The sequence below is a fragment of the Callithrix jacchus genome, chromosome 15 (assembly GCF_049354715.1).
Source record: "Callithrix jacchus isolate 240 chromosome 15, calJac240_pri, whole genome shotgun sequence".
Taxonomy (NCBI): Eukaryota; Metazoa; Chordata; class Mammalia; order Primates; family Cebidae; genus Callithrix; species Callithrix jacchus.
The window spans coordinates 65,979,830-65,994,786 of NC_133516.1; the positions used below are offsets into that span (position 1 = coordinate 65,979,830).

The 14,957-nt window shown below is 37.3% G+C and overlaps 1 pseudogene; it reads left to right on the forward strand.

Annotated features, from left to right (window-relative positions):
- Positions 1-2,349: 2,349 nt before the first annotated feature.
- LOC100394671 (large ribosomal subunit protein eL27 pseudogene) lies at positions 2,350-3,140 on the forward strand (annotated as a pseudogene).
- Positions 3,141-14,957: the final 11,817 nt, after the last annotated feature.

Consider the following 14,957-nt stretch of genomic DNA (forward strand, 5'->3'; position numbering starts at 1 on the left):
ATTAAATTATCTAATCAAAAACTAGAGTGGCTAAATGGATTTTAAAAACACAAGATCCAACAACATATTGCCTACAAAAGACTTACTTTAGATTTAAGGACAAACATAGGTTAAAAGTGAAGACAGAAAAAGATATTCCAAAATAACCAAAAGAGAGCAGGGCTGGCTATACTTATATGAGACAAAATAGATTTTTTCAGTCAAAATCTGTCACAAGAGACAAAAAAGATAACTATATAATTACAAAGGGATCAGTTCATCAAGAGAATATAGCAATGGCAAATACATATATGCACTCAACCTTGGAGCACCTAAATATATAGAGAAAATATTAACAGAACTGTGAAGGGAAAAATAGCAATATAATAATAGGAGAGACTTCAATATCCTGCTTTTATTCATGGATATATCATGCAGACAGAAAATTAACAAGAAAATAGCATAGTTGAATAAAGCTATAGATCAAATGGACCTAACCGATATATTGAGACCATCAGAGCATTCCATCCAAAGCAGCAGAATACACATTCTTCTCAAGCACACAAAGAACATTCTCCATATTCTAGTCCACAAAACAAGTTGTAACAAATATAAGAAGATTGAAATCATATCAAGTATCTTTTGTGACCATAATACTACAAAACTGCAGAAATCAATAACAGGAGGAAAATTGGAAAATTTGCAAATATATAAAAACTAATAGTATACTTATAAACAACGAGTTGAAGAATAAATCAAAAAGATACTTAAAAATCTTGAGGCAAATGAACAAATAAAAATGGAAACACAATATACCAAAACTTATGAAGTGCGAGAAAAGCAGTTCTCACAGGGAAGTTAACAGCAAAGAAAACGCAAACTATATATACATCTAGTTTGTATACTATATATGTATACATAGATAATGAGATATACATATATAATGAATAGTTTGTGCATATAAAAATACACATATATATAAACTATATAATGATACATATAGTTTGTGTGTGTGTGTGTGTGTGTGTGTGTATGCCTACATGAAGAAAAAAGATCTTGCCAGAGCAACCAGGCAAGATAAAATAATAAAAGGCAATTCAGTAAGGAAGGGGTGAAATGGTTTCTTTATAATGGCATGATCTCATATATAGAAAACCCTAAATGCACCACCAAAAAAACCTTTAGAAAGAAATGAATTTAGTAAAGTTGCCAGATACAAAATCAACATACAAAAAAAATCAGTTGCATTTCTATATACTAACAACAAACCATCAGAAAAAGAAATTAAGAAAGCCATGTCATTAATAATAGCACTGAAAAGAATGAAATACTTAGGAATAAATTTAACCAATGAGATAAAAGATCTGAATTAATACCGTTAAAATGCCTATATTACCTATAATGATCTACAGATTCAAAGCAATCCTTATCAAAATTCTAAAGGCATTTTAACAGAAACAGAAAAAACTGTTCTGAAATTCATATGGAGTCAGAAGAGACTCCAAATAGCCAAAACAATTTGAGTAAAGAAGCTGGAGGCTTTGCACTTTATGGATTCAAATTATGTCACAAAGCTTTAGTAAATAAAACAGGCATAAAAACATGGTACTGGCCTAAAAACAAACACATAGACCAATGGAACAGAATAGGAGCCCAGAAATGAACTCATACATATACATTCAATTAATCTTTGATAAGAATACCAAGAAGACACAATGTGAAAAAGATAATCTTTCTAATACATGGTATTGGGAAAACTAGACATCCACAGGAAAAAGTATGAAATTTGACCCTTATACTGTGCACAAAAATTAACTCAAAATAGATTAAAGATTTCAATGAAAGACTTGAAACTATATATTCCTGGAAGAAATCATAAAAGAAAAGCTCCTTGATATTGACCAGAACAATGATTTTTTTGGATATGACATCAAAAGCACAGGCAAGAAAAGCAAAACTAAACAAGTGGGACTACATCAAATTAAAAAGCTTCATCCAGGCTCAGTGGCACATGCCTCTAATCTCAGCACTTTGGAGGCCAAGGCGGGCGGATCACAAGGTCAGGAGATCAAGACCATCACAGACAACATGGTGAAACCCCGGCTCTATTTAAAATTCAAAAATTAGCTGGGCATGGTGGTGTGCACCTTAGTTCCAGCTGAAGAAGGAGAATCACTTGAACCTGGGAGGCAGAGGTTGCAGTGAGTAGAGATTGCCACTGCACTCCAGCCAGGCGAAAGAGCAAGACTCTATCTTAAAAAAAAAGCTTCTACACAGCAAAGAAAATCAACAAAATGAAAAGGCAAAGGCAACCTACATAATAGGAGAAAATATTTGCAAATCATATATATAAGGGGTTAACATCCCAAATATATAAAGAACTCCTACAACTCAATAGCAAACATACACACACACACACACACATACACACACACATAATTTAAAAATGGGAAAAGGACATGAATAGACATTTTTCCAAAAAAGACATACATATAACCAACAGGTATATGAAAAGGTTCTCAACAACACTAATCATTTGGAAACTGCAAATTAAAACCACAATGAGATGCCACCTCACACCTGTTTGGATGGCTATTATCAAAAAGACAAGCAGTAACAAGTATTGGCAAAGGTGTGGAGAAAAGAGAGCACTTGTACACTGTTGGTGGAAACGTAAATTGGTACAACTATTATGAAAAACATGGTGTCCTCGTTTCCTTTTTGCTGTAGGCCTGAGGAGTTGCTGCCAAAATGGGCAAGTTCATGAAATCTGGGAAGGTGGTGCTTATCTTGGCTGGATGCTACTCTGGATGCAAAGCCGTCATCATGAAGAACATTGATGATGGCACCTCAGATCGCCCCTACAGCCATGCTCTGGTGGCTGGTATTGACAGCTATCCCCACAAAGTGACAGCTGCCATGGGCAAGAATAAGATCACCAAGAGGTCAAAGATCAAGTCTTTGGGAAAGTTTATAACTACAATCACCTAAGGCCCACAAGGTACTCTGCGGATATCCCCTTGGACAAAACTGTCGTCAGTAAGGATGTCTTCAGAGAGCCTGCTCTTAAACGCAAGGCCCAACGAGAGGCCAAGGTCAAATCTGAGGACAGATACAAGACAGGCAAGAATGAGTGGTTCTTCTAGAAGCTGCAGTTTTAGATGCTTTGTTTTGGTCATTAAAAAGAAAAACATATGGAAGTTCTCAAAAAATTAAATAAATACAGAACTGCTGTATGATTCAACAATCCATTTCTGGGTATATATCCAAAGGTAATCAAGTCAGTATCCTGGTATCTGCACTCCCGTGTTAATTGCTATATTATTCAAAATAACTAAGACATGGAAGCAATCTAAGTGTCCATTAATAGATAAAGAAAATGTGGTGTGTATATATATAAGGAAATATTATTAAGCCATACAAATGAAGGAAATCCTGCCGCCTGCAACAATATGGAGGAAGCTGGAGAATTATGCTAAGTGAAATAAACCAGACACAGAGAGAAAAAGACTGTATGACTCTCTTATATGTGAAATTGAAAAAAGTCAAACTCACAGATGCAGAGAATGGTGGTTGCCAGGAAATGGGGGTGAGAGTGGGAGACAACAGAGATGTTGGTCAAAGTGTACAAACCTTTTCAGTTGTAAGACAAATGAGTTCTGGAGATCTAATGTATAGCACAGTGACTATAGTTAATAATACTGTATTGCATACTTGATATTTGCTATAAATAGATCTTAAGTATTCTTAACACATGCAAAAAAGGGTAACTGTGAGATGATGGATTTCTTATTAACTTGATTGTGGTAATCATTTCATTATATATGTATATCAAATTATAACATTGTACACCTTAAATATATACAACTTTTTGTCAATTATATCTCAATAAAGCTAAAGAGGGGAAAGAAGAGCATTAAACCAACATGGGACCTCTGAGTGTGGCCTCCTGCTATGCACAGGTTACTTGCTCATGAAGCCGGCCTGCCCAGGAGCTTTCTTTTCACCATCCATCCCACCTCAAGAACTATCCATTTCACATCCCAAATGTTGCTTGAAGCCATCTGCTCCCTCTGTCTCCATGTCACTGCTGCAGTCTAAGCTGCCACCCACATACACTCCCTGACCAGCTGCAACTCTTCTGGTTCCCTCCCTCCTGCTCTCCACACAGCAGCCAGTTACCTTTGAAAATGGCACATGTGATAACATCACCTTCTGTTGGAAATGGTTTAATATCTTCTCCCTGCCCCTGGGGTAAAGGCCAAATGCTTTAACATGGCCCATGGTCCAGTCCCAGATGATCAGGTCAGCCTTTATTTACAGCACACTTCAAGTTCTCCAAGCTTCAGCCACTGCCCACACAGCCCTGGCCAAGTTACTGCTTGATCATGTCTCATATCCCAGCAAATCTACCATGTTCTCCAAGCTCCTTCAGGGTCTCTTGTAATACTACAGATCTCTCCTTAGCACCTTCCAAATGTGTGATTTTACATATGTTTGTGTGGAGTTTTGATTAATGCCTGCCACCATGGGCAGAAGCTATGTCTAATTGTATTCACCATATTCTCCATGCCCAGCACATTGTGTGTACACCATTCATATGGTGAATGAGTTAACTAATGAACCAATGCTTCCCACATACACAAAAATCCCAGACTGATAGCATGTCCAGTCATTCCACCAACTGCAACATGATGATGAGACTACGTTCCTTGAACAGATGTTGTGAAGATTAACTGAGATTGTGTATGAAAAGCACTTGACACTAGAGAGATGTTCAATAAATGTCTATAAGATATTTTTGAAGGGACATTGGGAAGCCTGTGGTAGGGGGAAATCAAGGGAGCCCTTCTCTCTTTCCATCCCTTCCCCTGGAATCTGGGATTCTAGAAAGAAATTTTTAATTAATTTATTATTCTTAATTTATTTCTACTGTCTTAGAAATATAATTTATTTCTACTGGCAAAGCACTATTTCAGGCCCCTGGGACTCCACCATGAGTAAGAAAGATAAAGCCTTATTAAAGATTTAATGCAGTTCTCTTTCCTGAGGGAAATGATAAAGGGATCTCTGGGACTACCTTGGGTTGCAAAATACTCCTAGGCCAGGCAGGTGGGAGACAGGGTGGTTGAAATCCAGGCACAGCTACTTCCAAACCCAGATCACATTCTTCTACACCAGATTGCCTTTTAGGAAGAATGCTTAACATAAATGAACTAATTTTAGCCTAAATTAAGTTTAATCTGAATCTTGATTTTAATCTAAATTAACCGTTATCATCAAAGAGCCAGGTGGACACCCACCTTGCCCATATGCACAGAGCTGCCACAGACATTGCCCAACTCTCTTGATCCTGAAAAGCTTCTACAAGTTCAGACTCAATTAAAAGATTGTTAAGTGGCCTGATCAACTGAAACAGAAGCAACACTGCCTCTCCCTGCCAGGCCTTGCACAGGGACAGAGAGAAGCACAAGGACTGCTGAGGACCTTCCTGACCTGCCTTACCTTTCACTTGCCCTCTCAGGCTGGGTTTGCGGTGCCAGGGACCTCTCTCTCGTAAAGGCAACTGGGCATTGTGTAGTCCCCACCAACAGCTGCCCAGTGTATCTAGAGAGGGGATGACCACAACTAACATCCAAATGAGGCTCCAGGCAGCAGAGAACTGATAGTCAGTGCCAGGCTCCTGTAAGGTTGCATAATTCAGTCTGCAGGAAGCCAAACATCCTTTAAAAAGAAGACCAATCATAACAACTTCCTGCATTTGTCCTGCTGTTGTTCCTCCTCGGAGCACATTCCAATCTATTAGCTTGTTAGAACTTCAAAATCAACCCCATGATATCCATAGGCAGGAATCATTATCCCCATTCTTTAGGAAAGGAAACTGAGACTCACGGAATAATTACCAATAGTAGCAGCATGGCAATCATTACTGAGTGCTTACTGTGTGCAGAGAGCTTTGCATAAACTATCTGAATTAAATTCTGGGAAGTAAATTTTATTATTATCTTCATTCTATAGATAAGAAGTCAGAGGCTGGGGAAAGTCAAATAATTTGTTTCAGTTTACGCAGCTAGAAAATACCAGAGCCTTGATTTGAACCAGGTTTTCTTGACTGCAAAAGTTGTACAATGGGCTAGTATGCCAGACATATCCCAGAAATGATCTGTCTTAGAGGTGCTACTCCAAGTCCACAGTAGCAAGAATACTTTCATTTCCAGGTCCCACCCTTCAACTAGGCTAAACCTGCTGCCAAGCTCCTCTTTCGGACCCCACATCAATCCTCAAGTCTGTGAACTCACAATTCTCAGGAAAGTAGGGCCCAAAGCATAATCTGCATACCCATCTTTCCTGGAAAATGCTGCTGCCACTCTGATAAGTTCATGAAGCTGTTTAATAGAATACAATTCTGGCTTTGAGGAATTTATAGCCCAGTGGGATCCCTTCCACACAAACCAGGTATATGAACTCCCATCTTTGCAACAGGCTTTAACAACACAACACAGCTTCCACTATTGGCCAGGCACTGTTTCAGACCCCTTGGACTCAGCCATGAGTAAGGCAGACAAAGTCCCTGTCCTCATGGAGCTTACAACCTAATGGAAGAGATAGCATAAATAAATATTCAAATAAGATATTAATATAGCAGCAGGAGGTGTTAAGTACTCTGAAGGAAAATATCAAGGCAAAGAGATGGAGGTAGATGGGCTGCTATTTGAGATGTGGTGGCCATGGAATGTTGCTAATCAGCTGCTGTAGAGATTTTCCTGGATTATATGGGTGGGCCCCAGGTAATCACAAGGATCCTTATAACTGAAAGGGGGGTGGAAGTAGAGTCAGTGTCAGAATCAGAGATCTGAAGGTACTACACTGAGGGCTTTAAAGATGGAGGAAGCCAAGCCACAAGCCAAGAAATGAATGGTCCTAGAAGCTGAAAGAAACAAATTCCGCCCCCAGGGCCTCCAAAAGGATGTAGCCCTGTCAAAACCTTGATTTTATTCCAGTGAGATCCATTTCCAATTTCAGAACTATAAGACAATAAATTTATGTTATTTCAAGCAATCATGTTTGTGAAACTAATACGCTAACCATCAACACAATCAACATTGTGTTGATCAACATTAGAATATTTTTTAATCACTTAATGGTTCATCCATGTTGTAGCATGTATCAGGATTCCATTTCTTTTTATTATCAAACACTATCCAACTGCATGGATGTATAATATTTCATTTATCCATTCACCAATTGGTGGATATTTGGGGTATTTCCACTTTTTGGTTATAATGAATACTGCCACTATGAACATTCATGAACAAGCTTTCATAAAATATGTATATAAACATATATTTTATACATTATGTAGATGGACATATACCTTTATTTTTATTGAGTGTATACCTAAGAGTGGTACTATTGGGTCATACGATAATTCTATGTTTTATCTTTTGAGGAATTGGCAAACTGTTTTCCAAAGTGGCTGCACCATTTTATATTTCCCCTAACAATGTATAAAGATTTCAGTTTCTCAACATCCTTGTTGAGAATTTTTTTTTATTATAGCCATCTTAGTGGATGTGAATTGATATCTCATTGTGGTTTTGATTTTTATTTTTCTGATGGATCATGATGTTGAGCATCTTTTCATGTGTTTGTTAGCCATTTGCATATCTTCTCTGGAGAAATGTCTATTAATCCTTTGCCCACTTTTTAATCGGGTTGTCTTTTAATTGTTGGATTGTAAAAGTTTTTATATATTCTCAATAAAGTTTCTTTCAGATATATGACTTGTTAACACTTTGTTCTATTTTATGGGTTATCTTTTCACTTTATTGATGGTGTTCTTTAAAGCACCAAAGTTTTTCTTTTTAATAGTTTAATTTATTTATTTTTCCCTTGGTTGCTTGTGGCTTTGGTGTCATACCTAAAAAACTATTGCCAAATCCAAAGTAACAAAGATTTATGACCACATTTCTTCTAAGAGCTTTGCAGTTTTTGTTTTTACAATTAGATTTTTGATGCATTTTCAGTTAATTTTTTGTATATGGTATGAGGTAGGAATTTAAACTCATTCTTTTGCATGTAGATATCCAGTTTTCCCAGAACCATTTGTTGAAAAGATTCTTCTTTTTCCATGGAATGGTCTTGAAACCCTTGTAGAAAATCAACTGACCATAATTATGATGGCTTATTTCTGGACTCCCAATTCTATTTCATTATCTATGTGTCTGTTCTTATGCCAGTATTACATTGTCTTGAGTACTGTAGCTTTGTAGTTAGCTTTGAAGTTGGAAAGTGTGAGCCTTCCAACTTTGTTTAAGACTGTTTTGGTTATCCTGGGTCCTCCATATTTTTATGTGAAGTTTAGAATCAGCTTGTCAGTTTCAGAAAAATAAGCCAGCTGGGATTTTGATAGAGACTGCATTAAATCTGTATCAATTTGGGAAGTATTGCCATCACAGCAACAGTCTTCTATCAAAATGGATGTATTTCATTATTTAGGTCCTTAATTTCTTTCAACAATGTTACACACGTTTCAGAATATAAATTTTGCACTTTTGGATAAATTAATCCTATGTATTTTATTCTTTTGATGCTAATGAAAAAGGAATTGTTTTCTTATTTTTCAATTTATTGCAAGTATACAGAAATATAATTGATTTAACGTATTGATCTTATATTCTGTAACCTTGACGAACATTTTTATATTCCCTAATAGGTTTTTTTGTGAATTTATTAGGATTTTCTATATCAAGATAATATCATATTCAAATAGAGATAGTTTTATTTTTTTCCCCATCTGATGCCCTTTATTTCTTTTTATTGCCTAATTGCCCTGACTAGAACTTCCAGTACAATACTGAATATAAACGGTGAGAGCAGATATCCATGTCTTGTTCCCAGTCTTAGGAAAAAACCACACTCAATCATATTCACCGTAAATATGAGGTTTGCGTGGTGTGCGTGCGTGTGTGTTTTATAGATGCCCTTTATCAAATTAAGGAAGTTTCCTATATTCCTAGTTTGTTGAATATTTATCATAAGAGGATTTTGAATCTGTCAAATGTCTTGATAGGGCTGGTATAATATAATGTTTGATTTTCAGATGTTAAACCAACCTTGCATTCCTGGAATAAATACCACTTGACATGATATGTAATGCTTTTTATATGTTTGTGGATTCAGTTTGTTAGTATTTTCTGGAGGAATTTTTGTCTATGAGAGGCATTGGTCTATAGTTTTCTTCTCATACAATAACTTCGCCTGGTTTGGGTATCAGAGTAATGTTGGCCTCATAGAATTTGTTGGGATGTATTCTTTCCTCTTCTACTCTTGGAAAAGTTTGTAAAAAATTGATGTTAATTATTCTTAAATGCTTGGTACAATTCATCAGTGAAGCCTTCTGGGTCTGATCTCTTTGTGAGTAGTTTTGATTAAATTTTTTTTCTTACTCATTTAATCTCTTTACTTGTTATAGGTCTATTCAGATGTTCTATTTCTTCTTCAGTCAGTCTTGGTAGTTTTTTTCCTTCTAGAAATTTGTTCATTTCATCTAACTTTTCAAGTTTAATTATCATACAGCTGTTCATCATATTCTCTTATAATCCTTTTAATTTCTATCAGCAGGTCTGTGAGGTCTTTTGATTCTAATAATTTGAGACTTCTCTTTCTTTTTAACTTGGTCAATCTAATTAAGGTTTTGTCAGCTTTGTTGATCTTTTCAAGTAACTAACTTTTGGTTCTGTTTATTTTCTCTATGGATTTTATTCTCTATTTCATAAATTTTTACTCTAATATTTACTATTTCATTCACTAAGCTTGCTTAGGTTTGGTTTACTCTTCTTTTTTGAGTATCTTAAAGTGGAAGGCCATGTTATTGATTTGAGATCTTTCTTCATTTATAATACACGTATTTACAACTATAAATTTTCCTCAAAGTACTGCTTTGTCAGCATCCCATAAATTTTGATACATTTTTTCTTCATTTTAATTCATTTCAAAGTATTTTTGATTCATCTTTGGTATTTCTTTACTTGATTCATTGGTTATTTAGGAGTATATATTTAAATTTCCACATATTTGTGACTTTTCCAAATTTTCTTCTCTTATTGACTTCTAATTTCATTCTCTTATATTCATAGAACACACTTTGTTTCATTTCCATCCTTTTAAAGTTATTGAGACTAGTTTTATGACCTAGCATATTGTCTACCATGTGCATTTGAGAAAAATGTGTATTCTTCCACTGGTGGGTAGAGGATTCTATAGTTATCTATTAGGTCTAGTTTGTTTTCAATGTTGTTCAAGTCTTATGTCTTTTTATTTATTTTCTGCCTAGTTGTTCAAACTGGGATAGTAAAGTCACCAACTATAATTGTTGAATTATCTATTTTTCTCTTCAGTTTGTTCCATTTATTTGGGGGCTTTGTTATTAGATGCATATATGTTTATAGTTGCATTATTTTCCTGATGATTGTACTCTTTCATCATTATAAATATCTCTCATTATCTCTAATAATTTTTTGCTTTAAAACCTATTTGCATGAGCCAGGAGCAGTGGCTCACACCCATAATCCTAGCAACTCAGGAGGCTGAGGCAAGAGAATCTCTTGAGGCCAGGCATCCAAGACCATCCAGGGCAACACAGTAAGACCCCATCTCTTTAAAAATGAAAAAATTAGCCAGGCATGATGTCACATACCTATAGTCCCAACTATGAGAGGCTGAAGTGGAAGAATGTTTGAGCCCAGGAGTTGGAGGCTGCAGGAATCTATGATCATGTTACTGTATTCTAGCCTGGGTGACCAAGTTAAACCCTATCTCTGAAAAGAAATCTATTTGTCTTATATTAATATAGCCACTTTCACTTTTTCATGGTTGCTGTTTGCATGATACACTTTTTACATCATTTTTCCCTTCAACCTTTGATTCTAAAGTGTGTCTGTTGAGAACAGCATATAGTTGAATCTTGTTTTTTTATCCAGTTCACAATTGCTTTTTAAATATCAATGTATTTGTCAACATTGTGAAAAAAACATATAATGTATTTATATTGTTTAAAAATAATTTTGGAGGAGAACGATCCAAGATGGCCGATCGCTAACATCCCGGGATTGCAGCTCTCAGGGAAGGCGCGGAGAACTAGAGGACGCCACACTTTCAGACAAAGTCTGGTCGCTCACGGAGCAGAAGATCCCCCAGTGGTGGAAACACACGGGTCGCCAGCGCGACTCTCGTGGTCGGTGCAGCGGTTCCGCCGGCACCTCGGCGCGGCAGCTCTCGGAGCAGAGTAAACGGGACCGCTTCCCCTTCTGACCGAGGTTTGGAGCCCCGGGAAGGCAGAGTCGCCTACTACGGAAACAAGAAGGAAGCCCGACAGGAGAATCCTGGGCAGAAAAGCACCATCAGTTTTAACGCCGCTGCTCTGGCCCTGGGAACTAACAACCTGGACGTCCACTCAAGAGACCTAATCTGAAAGTTGGTAATTTCAAAGACGAGAGGAGGATAAATTTACAATGATGGGAAGAAACCAGCGTAAAAAAGCTGAGAATACTCAAAGTCAGAACGCCTCTCCCTCTAAAGATGATCACAGTTCCACATCAACAATGGAACAAGGCTTGATGGAGAACGAGCGCCTCCTGATGACAGAATCACTCTTCAAGGAATGGATAATAACAAACTTCGGTGAGTTAAAAGAACATGTTGTAGCCCAACGTAAAGAAACTAGGAACTTTGACAAAAGGCTTGATGAAATCCTATTGAGAATAGACAACTTAGAGAGGAGTATGAGTGAATTAATGGAACTGAAGAATACAATACAGGAACTCCGAGAAGTATGCACAGGTTTAAACACTTGAATTGTTCAAGCAGAAGAAGGGATATCAGAGGTCAAAGTCCAACTTAATGAAATAAAACGTGAAGAAAAGATTAGAGAAAAAAGGATAAAAAGGAATGAGCAAAGTCTCCAAGAAATGTGGGACTATGTGAAAAGACCAAATTTACGTTTGATAGGTGTACCTGAATGCGACAGAGAGAATGAATCCAAGATGGAAAATACCCTTCAGGATATCATTCAGGAAAATTTTCCTAAACTAGCAAAGCAGGACAATATTCAACCCCAGGTAATACAGAGAACACCACAAAGATATTCCTCAAGAAGAGCAACCCCAAGGCACATAATCGTTAGATTCACCAGGGTTGAAATGAAGGAGAAAATACTAAGGGCAGTCAGAGAGAAAGGTCAGGTTACCCACAAAGGCAAGCCTATCAGACTTATAGCAGATCTCTCAGCAGAAACTCTACGAGCCAGAAGAGAGTGGGGGCCAATATTCAACATCCTCAAAGAACAGAACCTTCAGCCCAGAATTTCATATCCAGCCAAACTAAGCTTCACAACTGAAGGAAAAATAAAATCTTTTATGAACAAGCAAGAACTCAGGGATTTTATTACCACCAGGCCTGCTTTACAAGAGCTTCTGAAAGAAGCATTACACACAGAAAGAAACAACCAGTATTAGCCTTTCTAAAAATACACCAAAAAGTAAAGAGCACCAACATAAAGAAGAATTTACACCAACACATGGATAAAACAGCCAGTCAACATCAAATGGCAGTAACCCTAAATTTAAATTGACTAAATTCCCAATCAAAAGACACAGCCAAAACCCAACGGCATGTTACATCCAGACCTGTTTCACATGCAAGGATACACAAAGACTCAAAACAAAGGGATGGAGAAAGATTTACCAACCAAATGGAGACCAAAAATAAATAATAAATAAATAAAAAGCAGGAGTTGCAATTCTTGTATCGGATAAAATAGATTTTAAAGCAACAAAGATATAGTGGTAAAAGGATCAATGCAACAACAAGAGCTAATGATCCTAACACCCAGATAGGAGACTTAGATTCAATGAGACAGAAAATTAATAAAGGATATCAAGGACTCGAACTCAGATCCAGAACAAGTAAACTTAATAAATATTTATAGAGCTCTCCACTTCAAATACACAAAATATACATTCTTGTCAATACCACATCACACCTACCCATTAGTTTAAATGAAACATTGATTGGCCATTATTAATACCCAATTTTTTTCAAAATAAAGCAATATTTCCATTTACTCTCCCTCTTTCTCTTCCTCTTTCTTCCTCTCCTTTACTTTTTTTTTTTTTCTTTCCTTCTCTCAAAAAAAAATAAATCAACTTGTAAACCTCTAGATCCAGGTCGGCAATGTCTCTTTCATTGCCTGATTTCCTTTCTTCCCTTCCCTTCCTCCCTCCCTCCCTCCCCGCTTCCTCCCTTCCTTCCTTCCTCCCTACCATCCTTCTTCCCTTCCTTCCTGCCTTCCTCCCCCCAAAAAAAAAAATAAAATAAAAATAAAATAAAATAAAAATAATTTTGACCTCACAGACCCCTTGAAAGCAGTCTGTAGTCCATCCTTAGAGAACTACTGCTATAATAAGCAATTATTTAACTTACACTTCTGTGACTTAGCTGAGAGTGGACTGCCTTAAGCTGAGCCTGGCTGGATCCTTTTCTTTAGACCACAGGTTGGCATGTAGACATGTCCTTCTTCTGGTGACAGCAGAAGCTTCATTAAAGAAAAACAAATATTTTAAGGATATACCTTGTTATATTGGTCAAAGTGAGTCACAAATTCTTACACAAGTCACATGACCAAGCACAAAGTTGAAGGGAAGGGATATATATTCCATCTTTTTAATGAGAACTGTAAAATGCTTAGAAAGTTTGAGAAGACAGGCAATAGTTAAAAAAAAAAGGGCAATTTGCAATCTACATATAGGTCAAGAATATAAGCAGAGTAACCAGCTAAGAGCCAGTACAGCTAGAGAAAGGATGAAGTCTTGGACTAATGATGAAGAGGAAGGGAATTGGGTGTGACAACCAGGGAAGAATCCCCCCAAGGTGAGACCACAGGGTGACGTTCCACCAGCACTTACCAGGTAGGGACACTGCCAAATGCAAGGATGTCCCAGTACTCTCCTCAGTAGATAGAAACTGGTGCCCCCCTAACCTTGCTTCCTTGATATTTTCTCCACATTTTCCCAGGACTCTCAGACAATCCAGCTGTGCCTTGTGCCTTAGGAGTTTACCCCTTAGAGATCCTATGGCTGAATGAAAAATGCTCAATAGTAATAGGGAAAAGCATGCTGAAAAATGACATAAAGAATATGGCCTGGCTTTTTTTTCCCCAAAAAACAAACAAACAAAAAAAATGGGCTGGGCATGGTGGTTCATGCCTGTAATCCCAGAAATTTTGGAAGCAAAGGTGGGTGGATCGTCTGAGGTCAGGAATTTGAAACCAACCTGGCCAACAAGGTGAAACCCTATCTCTATTAAAAATACAAAATTAGCCAGGCATGGTGGCACATACCTGTAGTCCTGTCTTCTCAGGAGGCTGAGGCAGGAGCATTGCTTGAACCTGGGAGGCAGAGGTTACAGTGAGCCAAGACTGTGCCACTGAACTCCAGCCTGGGTGACAGAGCAAGACTCTTGTCTCAAAATAAATAAATAAATAAATAAAAATTTAAAAAAAACAAAAAAAGTTTTTGAACATTTACTTATATGATCATAGAGAAGATATCACTTGTTAATAGTGGTGAGTTACCTCCAACAGCTAGATTGGCATTAGGTGAGAAAACTACAGCATTTTGCTTTATATGTTTCAGCAATGTCTGGACTGGTAAACATGTAGGCATTATGCCAGTTGAATGAATGAAGGAATGGAAGGGAGGAAAGAAGGAAGAAAGAAAGAGTCTGTCTTCCATTCAGCAAAGCATGAGGGTCAGGCACTAACAAAGGCAGAGATCTATATCCAAAGCTACAGAATTGGCTCCTTAGGCCCCATTCTCATCACTGGGCCTCCCTCACTCTGCCCCTTGGCTTCCTTCCCATGGAGGCAGTAGGGCTCTGAGTAGGTAGAATCACAGTTCTGAGACTCACTGGCTATGAGG